The 24,060-nt window shown below is 38.1% G+C and overlaps 2 protein-coding genes across 4 annotated transcripts in view; both read right to left on the bottom strand.

The window, feature by feature from the left end:
- The window catches only part of RABGAP1L (RAB GTPase activating protein 1 like), a 739,452-nt gene that overhangs the window by 369,064 nt on the left and 346,328 nt on the right, over window positions 1-24,060 (bottom strand). The gene's annotated exons all lie outside the window — the stretch shown is intronic.
- Window positions 1,543-24,060, bottom strand: part of GPR52 (G protein-coupled receptor 52) — a 111,665-nt gene continuing 89,147 nt past the window's right edge. The window contains exon 2 of the mRNA XM_070768916.1: window positions 1,543-24,060. This exon is cut by the window's right edge and continues 81,698 nt beyond it. The gene's annotated coding sequence lies outside the window, so the exon portion shown is untranslated.

Below are 24,060 nucleotides of genomic sequence, written 5' to 3'. Positions count from 1 at the left end.
AAATAATGGTCTATGCCTTTTTTTTTTTTCTATACTGCCTTGTCTATTTTCAGTATCAAAGTAGTATTAGCTTCAAACATGACTCAGTAGGTGTTCCCTCCACTTTCCTAGAAGAAACTGTGTAAAACTGGAATTCTTCAAGTGTTTGGTAGAATTCCCCGGTGAAACATCCAGAACTGGAGATTTCCTTTTCAGAACCTTTTAAATTACAAGTCTAATTTATTTAATGGATAAAGAGATATTCAGATTATTCCACCTTGGCTGAGTTCTCGTAGTGTGTGGTTTTCAAAGAATTGATTTTTTTCTTCTAAATTATCAATTTATGGGTATAAAGTTGTTTAAAGTATTCTCTTGCTGTGTTTTTAATGTGTGCAGGATCTGTGCTGATATCTTATTTTTCACTCCTGATATAGGCAATTTGTGTTTTATCTTTCTAAATTTGTTTTTACAGTCTTGCCAGAGGTTTATCATTAATGATCCTTTCAAGAAATCAGTTTTTTGTTTCATTAATTTTCTTTCCTTCTTTTTTTTTAACTATTTAGGTATATTTGATAAATAAGGTTTGCATATATTTAAGGTTTGTATATATTTAAGGTGTACAACTTGATGATTTAATGTGCATATACAATTCCCTGTATGTTGGCCTTGGAAACTACAATTGTTACATAATCACCACATTCAAGAAAATTAACATATTCATCTTTTCAATAGTTAGCACAATTTTCTTTTTCTATGGTCAGAACACTTAAGAGCCACCCTCTTAGCAATTTTCAATTATATAATAAAGTATTGTTAACTATAGTCACATTGCACTACATTAGGTCTCCAGAACTTACTCATCTCGCATAATTGAAACTTTATACCTGTTAACTAACATTATCAAATTTCCCACTTTTCCCAGGCCCTGGAAACCACCATTCTACTCTCTGCTTCTATGATTCTGACTATTTTAGATTTTAATTGAAATGAGATCATGCCATGTTTGTGTTTTTGCATCTGGCTTATTTCAATTATCGTAACATCCTTCAGGCTCATCTATGATATGACAAATGACAGGACTTCCTTCATATATGTATAGAGTGATGTATATATTTTAAAACTTTCTTCACTCATCTGATGGTGAAGGCTTAGGTTGTTTCTATATCTTGGCTATTATGAATAATAGTGAAATGACCTTGGGAGTACAGCTCTCTCTCCAGTTTATGATTAGATTTCCTTTGGGTATATACTTAAAAGATTTCTGATCATATGGTAGTTATATTTTTACTGAGAAATCTCCGTACTTTTTCTCTAACAGCTGTACCAATTTACATTGGTAATTTACATTACAACAAACAGTGAATAGGGTTTCTTTATTCCCACATCTTTCTCATCACTTGTTTTGTCTTTCTGACAATAGACATTCTAAACGGTGTGAGATGATACCTCACTGTGGCTTTGATTTGCATTTTGTGAAGCTGGGGATCTTTTCATGTACCTGCTAGCCATTTGTAAGTCTTTGAGAAAAGTATCTGCTGAGGTCCTTTGCTCATCTGTAACAGATTATTTGGATTTTTTTTTTTGCTGTTGAGCTTTATGAGTTCCTTATATAGTTTGGACATTAACCCCTTATATGGATTGCAAATATTTTCTCCAATTCGCAGGTTGCCTTTTCATTTTGTCAACTGCTTCCTTTCCTGTGTAGTTTTATACTTTGATGTAATCTAACTTGTCTATTTTGCTTCTGTTGCCTGTGCTTTTGGTGTCATATCCAAAAAAATCACTGCCTAGACCAATTTCAAGGTGCTCACCACGCCTCCCCCACCCCTCGAAGCTTTCCCCTAGGAGTTTTAACCAATTGTAAGTTGATTTTTATATATAGTGTGATATAAGAAGTCTGCCTGCCAGTGCAGGAGACACTGGTTTGATCCCTGGGCCAGGAAGATCCCCTGGAGAAGGAAATGACAACCTACTCCAGTATTCTTGCCTGGGAAATCCATGGACACAGGATCCTGGCAAGCTACAGTTCATGGGGTCTCAAGAGTCAGACACAACTGAGTGACTAACACTTTTACATACAAGAATCCAACTCCATTTTTCTGCACGTGTATACCCATTTTTTCAACACCATTTATTGATGAGATGATCCTTTTCCAATTCTGTGTTGGCACCACTGTCAAAGACTGGTTGCCCAAAAGAGTGTAAATTTTTATCTTGACTCTCTATTTTGTTCCACTGGCCTATCCACCTTTTCCTGTGCCAGTAGCATACTGTCTTGATTAAGGTAGACTTGCAATATATTTTGTAATAAGGAAGTGTGATTCCTCCGACTTTGTTACTATTTCTCAAGACTGCTTTGGCTATTCAGGGTAAGAGCTGTTGGATCCTTGATGGTAAAGGCTTCTGATGTCCTCTTATTCATTTTCTTCCCATACGGGGGAAGTATTGGCCAAAGCAATCATTCTTGGCACTGAATGCGGCATGTAGGCCTCTTTATTTCATTAGTAGGATCTGGGGCGCTTGTGCCAGTAATGGCATACATGACTGGGGCATGGAATGCACAGGGAGCAGCCAGGAGCTCAGATCCCGTAGAACAACTACAGTTCCTGAGATGAAAACACGAGCACACTCACTGACAGTGGCATCAGTGTCCAAGGTGTGGGCACGTATGGAGTTGAAGTCCAGGGCTTGGGACACAGAATGACCACAGTGCCTGGGACTGGGGAACAGAAACGCCTGCTGCAGTGGTAGCGCTGGTGTCAAAGGTGTGGGCACGTGTTGAGCGACTGTGAAGTCAGGGTCTGGTGGGGCTAACTGGTCCTCCTCCTGGGAGAGGGTAGAGACAGCAATGGCTCATTTGTTTGTGTGGCAGGGGAGCACAGCAACACAGGACTCTGGAAGCTCTGGCAGCTGAGTTCAGGATTAAGGAAGACTGCATAGGTCCTCCATGGTGAGAGCCACCAGTGTCTACAGAGGTGATGAGGATCGCTAGGGCCCTCCTGTTCTTTTCTTTGTGGGAGAAGGTCAGACCAAGGGGTTGAGGTGACACAGACAAAATGCTGTCTATGCTTTTCTAAGCAGGATTCTCAGTTTCTGCATTCTGCAGCTCCCCTGCTGTAAGCCATCATATTTTCACCAATATGCAGTTGCTTATTCATTGTTTTCATTGTTTCTGTGGAGGGGCTGAGCACTGGAACCTCCCAGTCTGCCATTTGCTGATGTCACTCTACTGTTTTCTTATTTTGAATTTCCTGGTTTCTGTTTTTATCTTTATTATTGCTTTGGATTTATTTTCTCTATTTTTTTTTTTGTAATTTCTTGTGTTAGGGATTTCGATTATTGATTTGAAAACTTTCCTCATTTCTAATATAATCATTTAGGGCTACAGATTTACCTGTCAGCACTGGTTTAGCTACCTCTGACATATTTTGATATGTTTTATTTTCATCTATACTCAATTTGAAGTATTTTTTTAAATTTCCTTTGAGACTTCCTCTTTGATCTATAAATCACTTTTCTTCCTGTTATATTTGTTATGGATTTCCACTTTCAATCTATTGTCAGAGACCATACTCTCTATGTGGAGAAGGAAATGGCAACCCACTCCAGTATTCTTGCCTAAAGAATCCCCATGGACAGAGCAGCCTGGGGGGCTACAGTCCATAGGGTTGCACAGAGTCGGACACGACCGAATCATCTTAGCACATACTGTCTATGACTTCAATTGTTTTAAATTTATTGAGGTTCGTCTTGTGGCCAAGAATATAGTCTAACTTGGCTAATGTTCCATTTGTATTCTGCTGTTGTTGGGAAGCATGTTCTATGTGTGCCAGATAGATTCTACTGGTTGACTGTATTGTTCAGATCTTTAAATACCTGTTGATTTTCTGGATACTAGTTCTATGTGTTGCTGAGAAGGGAGTCCTGGGTCCATTTACATTTTAATATAATTTCTAGAGTGGCCACATCCAACAGACTTTGATCTTTTGTCCAATGAATATTCATTAATAAATTTTGAACAGGTATACTAAACTTTACAGTAGCAGTCACTGATTGGCTGACTTTCAGAAACCAGGGGTGATGACTGCTTTCTTACCTTTCAGATGTGCAGGTATTGGACTGAGACTGTTATTGACTGGCTGCTTTGCAGAGGCATGGCCACTGGAGTGAGGCTGTCATTGATTGGCTGATTTTCACAGCATGTGCACTGATCCAGTGTTATTTCTAATTAGTGATGGTTACTTATTCATGACTTGGGACTTCAGGCAAAGAACAGTCTATTCCTTTACTGAACATAAAAACTAAATATTTTAATTCTCATTTCCCTTCAGAATAACCTACAGGAGAGACCATAAAGGAATATACAGATCTATACTTCTGCAAGTATGATTTTCAACTAGTATTGCCATATAAAAGATTTAAGTGTCAGTTATTGGGTTGGAAAAATAAAAAACCTTTAACTGCTGAATTTTGATATTGTATTATAAATGCTAAATACACAATATTTAGTGCATCCTAATAAAGTCAATATAGGACACACAATACAATCATTAAATATGGGATACATGGCTATCCTGATTGTGAGAGAATGTGTGTTTCCTGATAGAGACTTTGGATTTCAGGCAGTAAGTACCATGGACATTTTTGAAATAGGACAAAAGACATGACTAGATTAATGTGCAGACAGGTCAGGAGGGAAGGGTATGTGGTCTAGAAAGCAATGACTGCTGCCTGCCTGCTAAGTTGCTTCAGTCGTGTCCGACTCTGTGCGACCCCATAGACAGCAGACCACCAGGCTCCCCAATCCCTGGGATTCTCCAGGCAAGAACACTGGAGTGGGTTGCCATTTCCTTCTCCAATGCAGGAAAGTGAAAAGTGAAAGTGAAGTCGCTCAGTTGTATCCGACTGTTAGCGACCCCATGGACTGCAGCCTACCAGGCTCCTTCATCCATGGGATTTTCCAGGCAAGAGTACTGGAGTGGGGTGCCACTGCCTTCTCCAGAAAGTAATGACTATAGGAAGGCAATTAGTTTAAATATAACAGATCCAAGTGAAATATTAAAAATGAGATCCCTCAATTATTATAAGAGTACTTCTTAAAACAAAGGTCAGGGTAGGATAGAGAAAGGGATTGTAAAGTAAAACAGAGCTTGGTCTCTGGCTAGTTTTGGTCTCAAGTGTTTCAAACTGGTATAGCGCTCAATTCCTACTTAATGGCAAGGCTAATTCCTCTACACTATTTATAGGAAAAAACCCTAAGCTTCTGGAATTATTCTTGGTTTTAGGGATTCAGGAACAAGGTGGCTTGGCTTTTCAATGGTTTTGCTTCTGCAGGTTTTTCCATTTCTTGAGATCTCAAGAGCTATTACCAAAACATCGAAAGCTTTCACTTCATCTCTGCATAATTCTAAACTTTATCTGAGAACGGTGACCAAGTTTGTACAAACTTGCTTTTCTCTTCACAAGCATTCAAGGTTTGAATACCTACAGAGGACTGCATCACAATATTTAAATCCATTCTCCCCTTTGAAAGCATTCTTACTCCACAAAGTATCTCCAGCAACCACGCCAACAACCTCCAAACACCAAGAAAATGTAGAGCTTTACTTCCTATAATTATCACTATGAAGAAAATAGTCAAAACAATGCACCACCCTATGGAAATAAGGCTGCCACTTCTATCTGCTTTTGGAACTACTTGGAGCTGCTGATGCTGCTGAAGTTCCAATACTTTGGCCACCTGATGCAAAGAGCTGACTCACTGGAAAAGACCGTGATGCTGGGAAAGATTGAGGGCAGGAGGAGAAGGGGGCAACAGAGGATGAGATGGCTGAATGGCATCATTGACTCAATGGACATGAGTTTGAGCAAACTCCAGGAGATAGTGAAGGACAGGGAAGCCTGGCATGCTGTGGTCCATGGGGTCACCAAGAGTAAGACATGACTGAGCAACTGAACAACAACAAATGTACACACACATAAAGTTATACGTTTAAGAAAAGTGAGGTACAGTAGGCTGAGATATTAGCAAAAGCTGCTCACACAGGAGCTTTTGGCTTTACTACCATTGTAGAGCTGGTGATTGGAGAAGGAAATGGCAACCCACTCCGGTACTCTTGCCTGGAAAATTCCATGGATGGAGGAGCCTGGTAGGATACAGTCCATGGGGTCACAAGGAGTCGGACAAGACTGAGGAACATCACTTTCTTTCTTTCTATAGTTCCTTTTGGAGAAGGAAATGTCAACCCACTCCAGTGTTCTTGTCTGGAGAATCCCATGGACAGAGGGGCCTGGTGGGCTATAGTTTATGGGGTTGCAAAGAGTCGGACACAGCTAAGCAACTAACACATACACACAGACTTGGCGATAAACAGATGGATTGGGGGGCAATAACCTAGTTTTTTCCTTCACTGTTCACAGGAGAATCAAAGACAGAGGTTCATGTACACTGACAAAATGGTTTCACATGTGCTAAACAACATGCTCCTATATTATTAATATTTGAGGAATCAATCACTGAATTTTAAAATCTTCATCATATAAGCACAGTATTAAGACATTTTTAACAAATCAAATTGTCAACATCAGTTGGATCATAGAAAAAGCAAGAGACTTCCAGAAAACCATCTACTTCTGCTTTATTGACTACTCCAAAGCCCAAATTTGACTATGTGGATCACAACGAACTGTGGAAAACTCTTAAAGAAATGGGAATTCCAGACCACCTTACCTGCCTCCTGAGAAACCTGTGCAGCTCAAAAAGCAACAGTAGAACCAGACATGGAACAACAGACTGGTTCCAAATTGGGAAAGGAGTGAGAGAGTCAATTCCTAGGCAGATTAATAAGAAGTTCAGGGTCCCCAAGGAGGAGAAAGGGGTCGGGGGCTCTCGAAGTGGAGATTGGGGGTCTGGAATTCTCAAGGAGGAGAAAAGAACAAACTTTTTTTCCCTCTATATTCCTTAGTCTTAGTCAATTACACAACTCAGTTTAAACTCTGTACTAGGGATTATACAACAACAATGTACTGCTGGAGGAAAGTTTTTCCTTCCTGAAAACTTTCTGACTAATGATGGTATCTTAGAATGTATATTATGGAAGTGGGTCTAGAGGATCTTTCTATTGTTAAATTCTAATCTTGTTATCCTAAAATGTAAATTGTGGAAGTAGGTCTGGTAAAATTTTCACAAACTTGAGACATTCTTTTGATTCATGGTAATAACTAATTAAAAGGTATATAACTCCATTGCCAACACCGGCAAGGAGGTACTCTTTCTGCCCCCTTCTGATGTCTATATCAGAAGCTTTCTCTGTCTCTTTCATACTTTAATAAAACTTCATTACACAAAAGCTCTGAGCGATCAAGCCTCATCTCTGGCCCCGGATTGAATTCTTCTCTTCCAGAGGCCAAGAATCCTGGCATCTTTTCATGGTTCAGCAACAACCTTTCAGGAGTACATCAAGGCTGTATATTATCACCCCACTTATTTAACTTATATGCAGGAGTACATCATGCTAAACACTGGGCTGGATAAAGCACAAGCTGAATCAAGATTGCCAGGAGAAATATCAGTAATCTCAGATATGCAGACAACATTACCCTTAGGGCAGAAAGTGAAGACCTTAAGAGCCTCTTCATGAAAGTGAAAGAGGAGAGTGAAAAGTTGGCTTAAAACTCAACATTCAGAAAACTAAGATCAAGGCAACTGGCCCCATCATCCCATGGTAAATAGATGGGGAAACAATGGAAACAGTGATAGGCTTTATTTTCTTGGGCTCCAAAATCACTGCAGATGGTAACTGCAGCCGTGAAATTAAAAGACGCTTACTCTTTCAAAGAAAAGCTATGACAAACCTAGACAGTGTATTAAAAAGCAGAGACATTACTTTGCCAACAAAGGTCTGTCTAGTTGAAGCTATGGTTTTTCCAGTAGTCATGCATGGATGTGAGAGTTGAACTATAAAAAAAGCTGAGCATCAAAGAATTGATGCTTTTGAACTGTGGTACTGGAGAAGACTCTTGAGAGTCCCTTGGACTGCAAGGAGATCAAACCAATCAATCCTGAAGGACATCAATACTAAATATTCATTGCAAGGACTGATGCTGAAGCTGAAACTCCAATACTTTGGTCACCTGATGTGAAGAACTGACTCCTAAGAAAAGACCCTGATGCTGGGAAAGATTGAAGGCAGGAGAAGGGGATGACAGAAGATGAGATGCTTGGATGGCATCACCAACTCAAGGGACAGGAGTTTGATCAAGCTCCAGAGGTTGGTGATAGACAAGGAAGCCTGGCATGCTGCAGTTCATGGGGTCACTAAAAGCCAGACAGAACTGAGTGACTGAACTGAACTGAAATATATTTTTATAGTTGTATGGTTTTCTTTTTTCAATCTAGGTCAGTGTTGACACTTTAAACTATTTTTTAAACCTTTTGGACACTTTCTAACTAAACTTGTAAAATATCAACTGGAGATTCAGGCATTCTTTTAGTGTTATTTAAACATATGCAGCAAAAATAACAGCAAGTAGTTAGTGAATGTTAAACTTAAAAACGAGAAAGGTGACAAGGAGACAGAACATGAAGTTGTAGTAGTAATTGAGCTTTCCAACCAAGATAAATTAGTTAAGCAAAATCAGGGAACTCAAGCCACGGACTGAAATATTGGAAGATAAGTGGCATACCAATACTCCTGCAAATCTATTTGGAAGTGATGAAAGTGTATCTCAGAAACAGATGAAGAGTAGAGGTTTTACTCTTCTGAGAAACTTAAGAGAATAGCTTAATTTGTAAAAGAGAATGAGAAAATCAGGTTATTCCTATAATTATCTCTAATATTAAGCATATAACATGATACATTTATAAATAAACAAGCTCAGAGTTTCTTCAATATTTCTACTCATAGTCCTAAGAATACTGGTGAACAGAACTTTTAAACTAAGGAGTATGAAGTACTTGAACAACAGAAACTGTAATTTTACAAACAAGTACATTAAGAAGGTAAAACAATTTAATTAACATTATATGGCAAAATTTTTAAATCCTAGATTGTTTGGTTTCATTCTGTAGATAATGCTTTCCATGAATTACCTTCACCCTGAAAGATTATTCATACAGGTTCTAAAGTGAACATTTGTGACATCAACCGGGGAAATCATCCATAGTTATTTCTAAACTCTAAGCTCCCTCACAAAGTGAGCAGCGCTCATGTCAAGCTGTCAAGAAACGCTGATGAATTTAACAGGCATCAAGTCTCTTAAGAAGCTGGTGTCTCAGGACATATTTGTACAATTAAAGTTCAAGGAAAGAGCTGGAACAAAAAAAAGTGAGACATTAGAACATCTCATCTAATGTTAAATGATAATTGGTGACAGGATGTCACAGAGACCTTCACAGAACCTAACCAAGACTGTAAGATCATCTTTGATTAGGCAAATTGTTTTTCCCAATGTGAAAGCAAATTTAATCTTGCTGAAAGACAACATAAATATGATCCTTTTCAAATATAATATAGTATTAGACTTCCCTGGTGGTCCAGTGGTTCAGAATCCATTTGCCAATGGAGAGGACACAAGTTTGGTCCCTGCTCCAGGAGGATCCCACATGCCGCGGGGGCAACTAAGGCTGTGTACCACAAATATTGAGCCTGTGCTCTGGAGTCTGGTAGCTGCAGCTAGTGAGCCCACATGTTACAACTACTGAAAGCCACGCATCCTAGAGCCTCTGCTGTATAACAAGTGAAGCCACTGCAATGAGAGGTCTGAGCACTGCAACTACAGAGTAGGCCCCGCTTGCTGCAACTAGGGAAAGCCCTCATGCAGCGATGAACACCCAACAGAGCCAAAAATAAACACAAATACCCATGACTTTCATTATCCCCTACACATAAAGTCTTTAATAAAAAGAAACAAATACAGTATGCAATAAATTGATGGATCAGAGGTCAGCTTAAATACTATGACCACATATTCAAACTTTGCAGATAAATTCTCCATCTCTAAAACTGCTTAGTTTACCTGCAATTTTTGTTCTTTTAAAGTTAATCAAGCTCTATAGTATAACAAATGGTTACTTCAGAAGATGTAATGTGTATATTCATACACACACACACACACACACACACAGGGGAATATTAGTCATAAAAACAAATGAAATAATGCCATTAGCAGCAACATGGATGAACCTAGTGATTATCATATTAAGTAACTCAGAGCAGACGGAGAAAGACTTACATGCGGAATCTAAACAAATTATATAAATGAACTTATTAACAAAACAGAAGATGAGACACAAACATATAAAACAAACTTATGGTTATGAAAGGGGTTTGCAGGAGTTGGAGGGAGAGAAAAATTAGGAGTTTGGAATGAATATAAACACATGACTATATACAAGAGAGGCAAACAACAGGGACCCAAAGTATAGCACAGGGAACTATATTCAATATCTTGTAATGATATATAATGGGAAAAACATCTAAAAACAACTGACTCACTTTGTTGTACTCTTGAAACTTACACAATATTATAAATAACTATATGTCAAAATAAATAAATAAATCAGAAGGGAGAAAAAAAAGAAGCGTTTACTCTTTTCACCACCTCTACCACCATAACAATAATGAACACTGGCATTTCCTGAGGGCTTGCTCTGTGGCAGACACTGTGCATGGACTGACTGTTTACAATCAGTCTAGGAGGAAGCTACTTATTTCACTCTCAGCTTTTCCCACAAAGAAGCACCACTGCTAGCACAACCGAGAGCAAGGACCTGAATCCAAGTCTGTTTAATTTTAAATCACAATGTTAAAACTCAATTTTCAAAAGTGATTTAATGAACATCTACTGGCCTTTTCACTTAACTGCTTTATCTTAATCCAACAGAGGCAATTTAAGAAAAAAAATAATCAGACAAATCGGCTCAACAGTCGTTTTCCTCAATTTTTGTGAAACAATTTTAGTGACTCTAAATATTCCACCTCACCTTTACCAAAAGAGGCATCTTTAAAAGAATCAACTATAGAAAAGGATTCAGAGCAAAGTTCTTATTCCCCATACTATGGATGGCACATTACAGGAAATCAGAGATCTGATGAATTCAGATAACTGAGTAACATCCAAATTATACTACCAGCAAATGTCTAAACTTTGTTTATTCTAGAACTCCTACTTTATTTAGCGAGACTTGAGAGCTTACTGTAGAGAGTGTGTTTGTGTGCGTGTATGTGAGTGGGTGCATGAACATCTGAGCTCCACCTTAATGCATTTATACTTAGTACATTTGCTATGTGCATTACTGTCAACCTATAGAGTAAATATTCTTAGATAAAATAAGTGTAAATAGATTGTCTTACATGTCCCCTTTCCCTCTGGGTTATACAGTACTCTCCTTCCTCATTTTGGAGATCATGGAATGAAAGAAGCAGATTTTTTTTCTGGCTTCTTATTTCACTAGAATTGACACCAGAGCCAACCTTAGAGCAGTTCAAGGGCATTTTTCCTAACACTCAGGAGGGTCAGTGGAAGATCCAATCTCATAGTAAACAAAAACGTTTTCAGGATAGGTCTAGAAAAGCCTTGTTTTCTTTATAGGTACACTTAGATTTATTCTTTTTTAACTTTAAGACTTTTTTTCTCTTTACAACAGCAACTCTTTTCTACTTAGAAGTTGTTGTTTTTTTTATGCTAAAGTAAATATTGCACAGAATGAAGCAGCCTGTGTGACTGAGATAAAGGCAGAACATCTTGTTGTTCAGTCACTCATTCTTGTCCGACTCTTTGCGACCCCATAAACGGTAGACCACTAGGCTCCTCTGTGCATAGCATTTCCTAGGCAAGAATACTGGAGTGGGTTGTCATTTCCTTCTCCTTCCCGACCCAGGGATTGAACATAAAACCAACTGACAATGTTTGTTAAAAACTGCCATACACCAAGCAATATGTTAAACATTTTACAGGTATTATTTCACCTAATTCTAAAAAAATCTAATTGGAAAAAATTAGGTAACTTCCACAAAATTATACATGAAGCACAAGAAGAACAAGAATTAAAACCCAGGCTTATCTAATGCTAAGCTACCTCAGCCTGACTGCCAACTAAGGCACACTAGGTTTGATTTTTCCATGGAAAGATCATAATAATAATAACTAACATACCCATTCCAGTATTCTTGCTTGGAAAATCCCACGGATGGAAGAGCCTGGTAGGCTACAGTCCGTGGGGTCGCAAAGAGTCAGACACGACTGAGCGACTTCACCTTACCTTACCTTAACATGTATTTACTATGTGTCAGCGTTAACTTATTCTTAAAAATGATACTCTAACTAAAAGAAGTTATTAATCTGATTTATAAATGAGGAAACCAAAGGATTAAAAAGTCAAATAACTTACCTAAGGTCACAGAAGGCTAAAAATTAATTTAAACCAAGGCATTCTACTGTCAGAGCCCAGACTCTCAACCACTACACTAAAGCAATATACTTTTCTGTGACAATTTCAGCCTGATAAAAATTTAGCAGACAAATTTACTGTGGTCTGTTATTGGTATCACATTTCAAATGAGCTTGTAACATGTACAAATGTGTACACATACATACACATGCACTATTAATGACTCTGTATTTCAACATTCAGAAACTAAGATCATGGCATCCAGTCCCATCACTTCATGGGAAATAGACGGGGAAACAGTGGAAACAGTGGCAGACTTTATATTTTTGGGCTCCAAAATCACTGCAGATGGTGATTGCAGCCATGAAATTAAAAGACACTTACTCCTTGGAAGGAAATTTATGACCAACCTAGATAGCATATTCAAAAGCAGAGACATTACTTTGCCAACAAAGGTCTGTCTAGTCAAGGCTATGGTTTTTCCAGTAGTCATGTATGGATCTGAGAGTTGGACTGTGAAGAAAGCTGAGCGCCGAAGAATTGATGCTTTTGAACTGTGGTGTTGGAGAAGACTCTTGCGAGTCCCTTGGACAACAAGGAGATCCAACCAGTCCATTCTAAAGGAGATCAGTCCTGGGTATTCTTTGAAGGAATGATGCTAAGGCTGAAACTCCAGTACTTTGGCCACCTCATGTGAAGAGTTGACTCATTGGAAAAGACTGTGATGCTGGGAGGGATTGGGGGCAGGAGGAGAAGGGGACGACAGAGGATGAGATGGCTGGATGGCATCACCGACTCGATGGATTTAAGTTTGAGTGTCCTCCGGGAGCTGGTGATGGACAGGGAGGCCTGGCGTGCTGCAATTCATGGGGTCACAAAGAGTTGGACATGACTTAGTGACTGAACTGAACTGATTTCTAGATTATTTGATATTTCAAAAAATTATCTGTAAATTGTGTGCAAAATTTTCGTATTTCAAAGGCAAAATCCTCTTACTTTTTTCTGTAAATTTGACCATTTTCCTCCCAGGGAGTTCAAAGTAGTTCTTTGATAAATAACATAATTTTACAACACAGAGTGAAATATCATTACACCCACTTTGTGGGTAAAAAAAAACTAAGTCACAGAAAAATTAAATGTCAGGCTGCAATTCAAAGAGTAAACGGCAGCACTGGGAATAGAATACAAAAGTCATAGATTAGTGGTATGTCTATAAGGTTATACTTCGATAAATAATTTTATAATGCACTGAGAAATATCATTACACCCACTTTGTGGGTAAAAAATAACGAACTCATAGAAAATTCAGTGGTGAGTCTGTGAGGTCATCCTTCAGTAGACATTTGTGCGTCATACACTATAGAGGATACATGGCAGACAACATAAGGTTTGGGAAAATATAAGAAAAATCATTCTTGGCTAATAATCTTATAGAAAAAGACAGTTGTATGAAGAACCATAAGGGAAGAATAAGGCAACTACTAGTAAAAAAAAAAACAAACAAAAAAAAACAACTCTATGACATGCACAAAGAAACCAAAACAGGAAAAATCACTCTCAGGCTGAAAGACAGGGAAAATTTTCAAAGTGACTTAGCGTTTGAACTGAATGTTCCCTGGTAGCTCAGACGGTAAAGCATCTGCCTGCAATGCAGGAGACCTGGGTTCGATCCCTGGGTCAGGAATATTCCCTGGAGAAGGAAATGGCAACCCACTCCAGTATTCTTGCCTGGAGAATTCAATGGACAGAGGAGCCTGGTAGGCTACAGTCCATGGGATCACAAAGAGTCGGACACGACTGAGCGACTTCACTTCACTTCAGTTTAAGAACAGTTAAAATATTCACACATACAGGTAGAGAAAACTGCATTCCAGATAGAAGTATTATATCATCATAAACAAAGAAATGATTTTCCCAAAGAACAGCTCAGAGGAAGCTGCACCATGGGACCTACAGAGAAGAAAACAATAAGATCTGAGAGAGGGAAAGAGAGCTTGATGCAGACTGTGCTGTTGTTTAGTCACTAAGTCCTGACCGATTTGTGACCCCTATGGACTATAGCCCATGAGGCTCCTTTGTCGATGGGATTTCCCAGGCAAGAATACTGGAGTGGGTTGCCATTTCCTTCTCCGGGGGATCTTCCTGATCCAGGGATCGAACCCTTGCTTCCTGCATTGGAAGGTGTATTCCTTACCACTGAGTCACCAGGAAAGCCCTGATGCAGACTAGAGAGGGCATTTTCAAGCAGGCTAAGGAACTGAGCTTTCTTCTAAACTAAGAAGAACAAGGAAATGACATAACAGATTGCAAGCTTCAAGGAGACTGCTCTGGCAAAAGTTTTAGAAGATTAACTAGGGATGAGAGTAACTAACTGGCTGCATACTTGTTGAATGATATTGTGCCTGGGGTATGTGAAGTCACTGGATATTCACTGAAGGTATTTCTTAAAATGTAATTTTATTGGAAGATCTGGAGTGGTGGAAACAAGAACAACTTTTTGTGCACCTTAAAAGTTCTTTACATATGCATTAGAACCATACTTTGCACAGTGATCATAAATAATATAGAAAAACATGTAAAACTCACATGGTGCCAGATCATTAGGGTTGTACTCTAAGACAGTACCACCCTCCTCCTCTCTACTCAATAACTAGGCTCCCTTCTCCTTCACTGGCTGTTCAAAGTTCTAAGTCACAAATATTTGGCAAACACTGCACAAGATTTTCGGAGAAGGCAATGGCACCCCACTCCAGTACTCTTGCCTGGAAAATCCCATGGATGGGGGAGCCTGGTAGGCTGCAGTTCATGGGGTCGCTAAGAGTCGGATACGACTGAGCGACTTCACTTTCACTTTCCACTTTCATGCATTAGAGAAGGAAACGGCAACCCACTCCAGTGTTCTTGCCTGGAGAATCCCATGGACAGAGAAGCCTGGTAGGCTGCAGTCCATGGGGTCGCACAGAGTCGAACACGACTGAAGCGACTTAGTAGTAGTAGTAGTAGTACAAGATTTTAATCATTTAAGTAGGAAGGTCTAAAACATGGCAGTTATGGGCAAAACTGCAAGGAGGAAATGGGTGGGGTAGTTATTAGGGGTAAGGTAATGGCTGTCATCCCTTCTTTATCCTTCTGCCCAGATTTGGTTTAGGTGTCCCTCCTACAAACTTCCACAGAACACTGCACACTGTTGGCTCAGCATTTATTATACCAAATTGACAGTTTTCCTGTTTGTGTATTCCTCACCTTAATTCATAACAAATCAGGGACTGCCGTGGGATACAGATGTATTCATAATACTTTGTACAACTTCTGGCATCTAGTAAGTATTCAGTAAATGTCTACTGACTAAATAATTATAGAAGCAACAGATGAAATCACATCATAATTATTCATATATTCCTTTCACAGAGGGAAGGAACTTGCCTATCCATTTGACTTGAGAATCCTGTCCCTTCACAAAGATTTAATCAGGCCAGAAATGAGAATGTTTTCTCAGCCGAGGTAAGGTGTGCTATGGTAGCCTGGGAGAAACCTTCAACCACCCTTCCTACTCTTTCAAAACAAATTTGAAGAGTGCTTGGCAGTAACCACTTGATTGTCCTTCTGACATTGCTAACCACCTCCCTAACCACTGCTTAGTTAGAGCAGCCACATGCACTGATGCTGTGTACAGAGTAGGAGCTCATTCGCGGAGGTTGGGAGAGTTATCCTGTGCATGTAATGTAGGGACAGCAAAGACAACCGCTGCTATATTAAAGGGCTTGCTCTGGACTTCGTGAACCATGGAGCTTTATTTGAAAGTGAATATAAATTTTACATTTACATACTTTTAACATATTAGTTTAGACGTACTGGGTTTAAAGTAATATTTCCTAATGGATTAACAGTATACCACCTGTAAATCTATTAATATTTGTATCTCCAAATAATATTATAATATTCAAAATCTAAGGGTCACAACAGGTTTATTTTCAATAGAATCTTTTAATAAAAATATTTTTAAAATACTTCAGAAAAACGCCTCAACAATAAGGGTCATAAATACTTAAAACATAGGAATGCTTTAATGAGCTTGAATTAAATTTATAAATAAACTCTGGGGAAAATGTTTCTCTTCAAGTTAAATTTTATTATCACAGGTTTTAAGATTGAGAAGGCTGCAAGAAATAACCATCCTTTCATTCCTTCCTTCCCTACTTATTTCCCTTCCCGAATCATCAGGAAAAAAAAAAAACAGAAAACTTGCTGCCAATGAGGCACAGAAGACAAGCAAGACAACTTTCACAGAGCTCAGCATATGGGAAAAGGGAGGAAGCAAAGACAGAAACCTGCTCTAGCGATGTGATTAATGCTGGTGGTAGAACAAATAGGCAAAGTTGCAAGCAATCTTCTAAAAATAAATAAAAACTAAGTATGAGTGTCCCATTCAGCGCTACTAGCCTTGTCAAGAAAGCTGTCTAAGAAAGCGGTCAAGAAGAGAAGTTTACTAACTGGACTACTTAATGTGCACTTCTGAAACTAATTTTTCTTCAACATCAGGTATTTAAAATGAGGGGAAAACAAAAATATTTTCTTTGCATGTCATTGTACCAAGGCAGCATATAGTACTTTACAAAGGAAAACAGGATTCTTTGTACATCATGGTATAATATTAAAATTCTATAAGAAATACTCAGTGATGTCGTTTAGTCCCTCAGTTATGTCCGACTCTTTGTGACCCCATGGACTGCAGCACACCAGGCTTTCCTGTCCTTCAACATCTCCAGGAGCTTACTCAAACTCATATCCAATGAGTTGGTAATGTCATCCAACCATTTCATCCTCTGTCATCCCCTTCTCCTCCTGCCATCAGTCTTGATGAGCATCAGGGTCTTTCTGAGTGAGCTCTTCACATAAAGTGGTCAAAGTACTGGAGCTTCAGCTTCAGTATCTGTCTTTCCAACAAATATTCAGATTGATTTCCTTTAGGATGGACTTGTTTGATCTTGAAGTCAAAGGTGATCTCAAGAGTTTTTCTCCAATACCACAGTTCAAAACCATCAATTCTTCAGCGCTCAGGCTTGTTTAAGGTCCAACTCTCACATCCATACATGACTACTGGAAAAACCATAGCCTTGACTATATAAACCTTTGTTGCCAAAGTAATATCTCTGTTTTTTAATATGCTGTCGAGGTTGGTCATAGCTTTTCTTTGAAGGAGCAAGCATCTTTTAATTTCACAGCTGCAGTAAGCATCTGCAGTGATTTTGGAACCCCAAAAAATAGAGTCTGTCATTGTTTCCATTGTTTTTCCAAATATTTGCCATGAAATGATGGGACTTGATGCCATGATCTTAGTTTTTTAATGTTGAGTTTTAAGCCAACTGTTTCACTCTCCTCTTTCACCTTCATCAAGAGACTCTGTAGTTCCTCTTCACTTTCTGCCAAAAGAGTGCTATCATCTGCATATTTGAGGTTATTGATATTTCTCCCAGCAATCTTGATTCCAGCTTGTGCTTCATCCAGCCTGGCATTTCACATCATGTACTCTGCATATAAGTTAAATAAGCAGGATGACAATATACAGCCTTGATATACTCCTTTCCCGATTTGGAACCAGTCTGTTGTTCCATGTCCAGTTCTAACTGTTGCTTCTTGACCTGCATACAGGCTTCTCAGGAGGCAGGTAAGGTGGTCTGGTATTCAAATCTCTTTAAGAATTTTCCACAGTTTGTTGTTATCCACAGAGTCTAAGGCTTTAGCATAGTTAATGAGCAGATGTTTTTCTCAAACTCTCGCTTTTTCTATGATCCATCTAATGTTGACAATTTGATCTCTGGTTCCTCTGCCTTTTCTAAACCCATCTTAAACATTTTGAAGTTCTCGGTTCACATACTGTTGGAGCCTGGCTTGGAGGATTTTGAGCATTACTTTGCTAGTGTGTGAGATGAGTGCAATTGTGTGGTAGTTTGAACATTCTTTGGCATTGCTCTTCTTTGGGAGTGGAATGAAAACTAAACTTTTCCAGTCCTGTGGCCACTGCTGAGCTTTCCAAATTGCTGGCATGTTGAGTGCAGCACTTTAACAGCATCATCTTTTAGGATTTGAAATAGCTCAGCTGGAATTCCATCACCTCCACCAGCTTTGTTCATAGTGATGCTTCCTAAGGCCCACCTGACTTCACGCTCCAGGATGTCTGGCTCTAGGTGAGTGATCACACCATTGTGGTTATCTGGATCACACCATGATGGTGTGAGCACTCAACAATAGGAAAAGTTTAATATATACAATAAAACCCTTACCAAAAAATATTACATAAACTCCTTAAACATTACATTATGTAAAATATTTAATGTTTAATGGCATGGAAAATATATGTATAATGATTTATTAAGTGAAAGTAAAAGAGCAGATTATAAGCAGAGCAGAGCATACACAAAACATACATGATTAGTTAGAATGGTGGCCCTACTTCCCCCATGAAGAACTGAGCTTTTTCCTGAAATACAGGAAAATTAAAGAGATTTTCTATTTCTCATGTGAAACCTGTGGCTCTCCATCTCTGGTTTTGACTGTTTTCGCTCTGAACAACCAACACTTTATCAGTAGGAGAATGAAATCTTTCCATTTCATCTAACCACAGCTCTGTCTAAAAATGTGGAAATAAATGTGATACATATATGCTTTCTGATAGATGGATTTTCATTATCCAAATGAATTTCATTAGCCATCTCCTCATGGAAATACAGCTGCCAACTTTTTTCTCTTTTATTTTCCTCATTTTTAATTGCCAGTGTTCTATAAATGGAAATCTTCTATAAAAATAGCGATCCAGTTAAAATGCTGTTTGCTTTCCTGCCCAATATCTAAGCTTACTGTCCAATGGCACATTAATAATGAAATATTAAAATTTCTTTGTAGGCACACAGATATACTTTGCAATACTCCAAAAATCTACTGATAAATAAATAGTATATAAAATAGAAGAATCTGGCTTAGAAAATTCCATAAAGAAAGGAAAAATCCTTGATTTAGAATCAGGAAGTTCAAGAGTTGCTCATGCTATGTAGCACTTATTAAGCACCTCTGCTGAGGAAAGGGGAGACAGCCATATAGAAATGACTGGATCCCCAAAATCTTTTACACATAATCTCAAATGGGAAAGAGGGGTGTTCCTTAGGAAGATAGGTTCTTAGAAGCAGTGTGTTCAGGGCTACAGGCTCCACTGACTCCCTAATTAGCCTTTTGTCCTCTGAGAGGAAGACATATGCCTTTACACCCACCCCAGGTTAAAGAAGGGTGATTGTTAGCACTGATATAGCTCCATGTTTCTCAAATCTTATTAAGCTACTTTGCACTTGGTTCAACCTCATAATATGAACTGTCATAGCAACTCATTCAGCTGCTTCCCACATAGAAGTTTATAGTCTATTTTTAATTGAAACTTCATCTAAGTCACAGAAGAACTGACAAAATACAAAAGCTCAGCTGGAAACGCATTTCTGAAATTATCTTTATGGTTTCTTGAGGGAGAAAGGAAAGGCAACTCTATTTCAAAGAAATTAATAAATGAGATTGTGGCCTTTTAGGTTAAAAAATCAACTTCAGAAGCAGAAAGATAATATTTCAATATCTATTTATGTTCTACAATTTAAAAATCTCCCTGCCTTTATATCTATTCCTTCTTATATCAACAAAGAAAATTATTTTAAAGTGGAAAATAAACATGTAACATCTAAGCCTTTTTTCCCTATTAAGAGAAAAATGTGAATTATTTAAAAGATCTTAGTGTACAACCATCAGAGAAGGCAATGGCAACCCACTCCAGTACTCTTGCCTAGAAACTCCCATGGATGGAGAAGCCTGGTAGGCTGCAGTCCATGGGGTTGGGAAGAGTCAGACATGACTGAGGGACTTCACTTTCACTTTCCACTTTCATGCACTGGAGAAGGAAATGGCAACCCACTCCAGCATTCTTGCCTGGAGGGGGTCGCACAGAGTTGGACACGACTGAAGCGATTTAGCAGCAGCAGCAGCAGCAGCAGCAGTATACAACCATACCAGGCAATAATTCAGATACTCTACCTTCTGGTCAAAACAAATAACAACATTCTTTGCTGAATGTTAGCAAATTTCCTTAAAGTGACTATAAAACATTTCTAATATAATACATACCTTTTCCCACAAGATATCTATAGTTTTTCCCTCTTCTAGTCATTGACTTACTCTATTATCTAAAAGCATTTATCAGTTTGAACGAAAAGTTACCATTTGTTAACCTTATGAATGCTTGTTTTGATGAAAACTAGTTTTTTTTAAAAAGTAAAAAGGTTTACTTATTCCCATAGTCAACCTATCATTGTCAGTCATCCTAGAGATATATCACAGTTTCATAGAAGTCACATGAAAACTCTTCCTGTCTCTGTATCCCCACACCCTTTCCTCTTCTCTCCTTCTTTCTCAACCTTTGTATACATATACAGAACACACACACACACACACTCCTATAGAGTTGCAGAAAGTTAAGATTATTTTTGCTTTGGAGTTTTTCATTCTCAAACTGCACCTTTAAAGAAAGTGATATGAACACTGAGAAATTTCCAGGCCATATATTAAATTTGCTCTGACACTGAAATTATCCATTTGAATAAATTCTCCAAGAGCAGACCTCATCAATAATTAAAATACTGATGAAAGGATATTAGCAAAGAAGAAAAAAATGTCATGATAAAAACCTGAGGTGAAATAAGGACAAGATTTTCTACAGAAAATACACATGCACATTATTTCAGCCTTTATAAATTCCATTAACACGAGGCTATCATGTTCATTTAACAATATTCATTAACTGCCTACCACACGCAGACACTACAACAAATGAAGTATAAAAAGACGAATTTTTCAAGAATCTTTTTGATGCTTAGAAAATTATACACATTCGATTTAATTTTAAAAGATTCTCAATTTTTCTACCAAGTCCATGGCAAATTGAAATATTTTAGTTCAATGCAAACCAGAGAAGCAATTCTGAAAAATGAAAGCCTGTTGTCAGAGCACTTATCATAATCACAATGAATATTTTTTCCTCTGGAATTAATCCTTAATCATTTAGGAAATGCATGTTTCTTAAAACGAAGTACATCCCTGTAACTAGGAAAACACAGTTTTCAAGAAAGACAAAGGTTGAAGAAATTGGGAAGTGGAGGGCTACAAAATTATAACTAAGAACACCTAAGATGTTCCCACTGAACTAAACACCTCTGTTCTTCCAAAAGGATTCTGAACAGCTAACAGGCACCAAGTACATCTTCTACAGTCCTCTCATAATAGTCATTACTCAGACTAGAGACAAACTTTCTCTGGCAAATCATTTATTAACTGCCGTGTTAATCACTGTCGTATCCAACACTTACCGTCCCTATAGACTGTAGCCCCCCAGGCTTCTCTGTCCATAGGCTTCTCTGTCCATAGACTTCTCCAGGTAAGAATATCAGAGTAGGTAGCCATTTTCCTCTCCAGGGGATCTTCCCGATCCAGGGATCGAACCTGGGTCTACCTGCACTGCAGGCAGATTCTGAGCCACCAGGGAAGCCTAAGCCTACAAAGCACAGAGCAACTAGTTCTCTTAGATCCTAACAATCTGGACTTGCAAAGTTCTGGGCCTCATGGACCATTCCAAAATCCTAAGATATGTAGAGGAGATTTTCTTTAAAAAAATGACTGGGTACAATCCTGAAAAACCTAGGAATTTGTATATAAATGGGGCTCTCATAGAAATTTTGCTTGATTTTGTTTAGTTTTGACATATGTGCAACAGAGGAAAGACATGATAAACATCACATCCTATGGAGATGAAACACAAATATTAATTTAGAAAATTGAAGGTAAACTAGAATAGTGCTAACTACACAGTAGTGCTCTGAGAATGAATACCATTCTTTCATGTCAGGAAAGTGGCATTTTAAAGTTCCGAAGTCCCAAAGGTGAGAAAGCAAAATTTAAGCATAATTTCATATAATAATCATGAAAGCTTGAAGTCCAAGGATCATGACCCCATTTTTACACAAACACTTGGTCTACTGGAATACACAAAGGTAATGATCTACTAAAAGCAACGGACAAAACTAAGACATCTTAAAACCTTTGAAAGATACACACATGGACACACTTATCCAAAGAGACTAACAAAACTGAATACAATTAAATTATAAGGGATAATGAATAAGCATTTCTTTGTGTGTGTTTATGCCTAGTTCTTTTTAACATCTGAAGAACAATAAATTTTTTTTAATAAATTTAGTAAAATTTATTAAACTTAACAAAATCCAATTCTGGATCCAGACTCAAGCAATGTTTAAATCCAAGTGAAAATAAAAACTCTAAAGAGGAAAAACCAAATTCATGTATATTTGAAACTTCATCACAAAGAAAGCTAGTGAACCCTCTCCTTACAACTGTCCAACTTTAAGATCAAATACCTAATAAGAATGCCAGGATCCATGACAATGGATGGACAGACAATGTTTGGTCTATTTCCACATGAGTCACAAATGCATACTGACTTATATCCTCCAGATTATATTGATGCATATACCTTTTTCTAACAATAATGCCTGCTCTTATTGCTTTCTAATCAAAAGTTTCAAATATAATTTTAATAGGTACTATAAATTATGGAGATAATTATTTTGTGTGTATTGATTATTTTTGGTTTTATGCTCATTAATTTCATTTTTTTACTTCATTTTTTGAAACTCACAATCTAATATTTCCATTTTCTACCTATACATGGTGTGGTGATTTAGTCACTCCGTTGTGTGCGACTCTTGCGACTCCATGGGTGGTAGCCCACCAGGCTCCTCTGCCCATGGGATTCTCCACGCAAGAATACTGGAGTGGGTTTCCATTTCCTTCACCAGGGGATTGTCCCAACCCAGGGATTGAACCCAGGTCTCTTGCACTCTAGGCAGATTCTTTACTGACTGAGTCACCAGGGAAGCCCACCTGTACCTATTAATGATTAATTATTTCCTTTAATCCCTAAATGACCCAATGAAATAATAAGTTTCTTTTAAAGTATTTAAGTAACCAATTCATTCTTGCTTATTTCTCACATCAATTGTAAAAACACAATCATGGCAAAAACTCAGGAGATTTAACATACTAGCACCTCTTTTTCCCCAAAAGGATAGAGAACAGTTAGAGTCTAATAAAGAATATGCCTAATGGGGAATGAGGATGGAACAATGGTTTACAAAAGTAGATGCTTATAATAAATATGAAGCCAGAAAAAGCAGCATAATTTAGGAAACTTAGTTTTTTTAAAAAAAAAGCAAAAATTAGAGTCTCCAGTTTTTTTATTCACACATATATAAGTATTTATATATTAATTATAAAGAACAATTATATATACATAAATATAAGGAATCTGAGCTTATAAATGGGCTTCCTAGATGGTGCAGAGGTAAAGAATCTGCCTGCCAATGCGGGAGAAGTAGGAGATGCAGGTTCAATCCCTGGGTCGGGAAGACTTCCTGGAAAAGGAAATGGCAATCCACTCCAGTATTCCTGCCTGGGAAATCCCATGGACAGAGAGTATGGTGGGCCCCAGTCCATGGTGTCGCAAAAGAGTTGGACATGACTGAGCATACAGCTAGCAAATAGGAAAGGGGGAAAAATTGTACCATGGATCAAAAAAAGGCAGGCAGGGC

Source organism: Bos indicus, chromosome 16, assembly GCF_029378745.1.
Source record: "Bos indicus isolate NIAB-ARS_2022 breed Sahiwal x Tharparkar chromosome 16, NIAB-ARS_B.indTharparkar_mat_pri_1.0, whole genome shotgun sequence".
NCBI classification, from domain to species: Eukaryota; Metazoa; Chordata; class Mammalia; order Artiodactyla; family Bovidae; genus Bos; species Bos indicus.
This window is presented reverse-complemented; position numbering and strand designations above follow the sequence as displayed.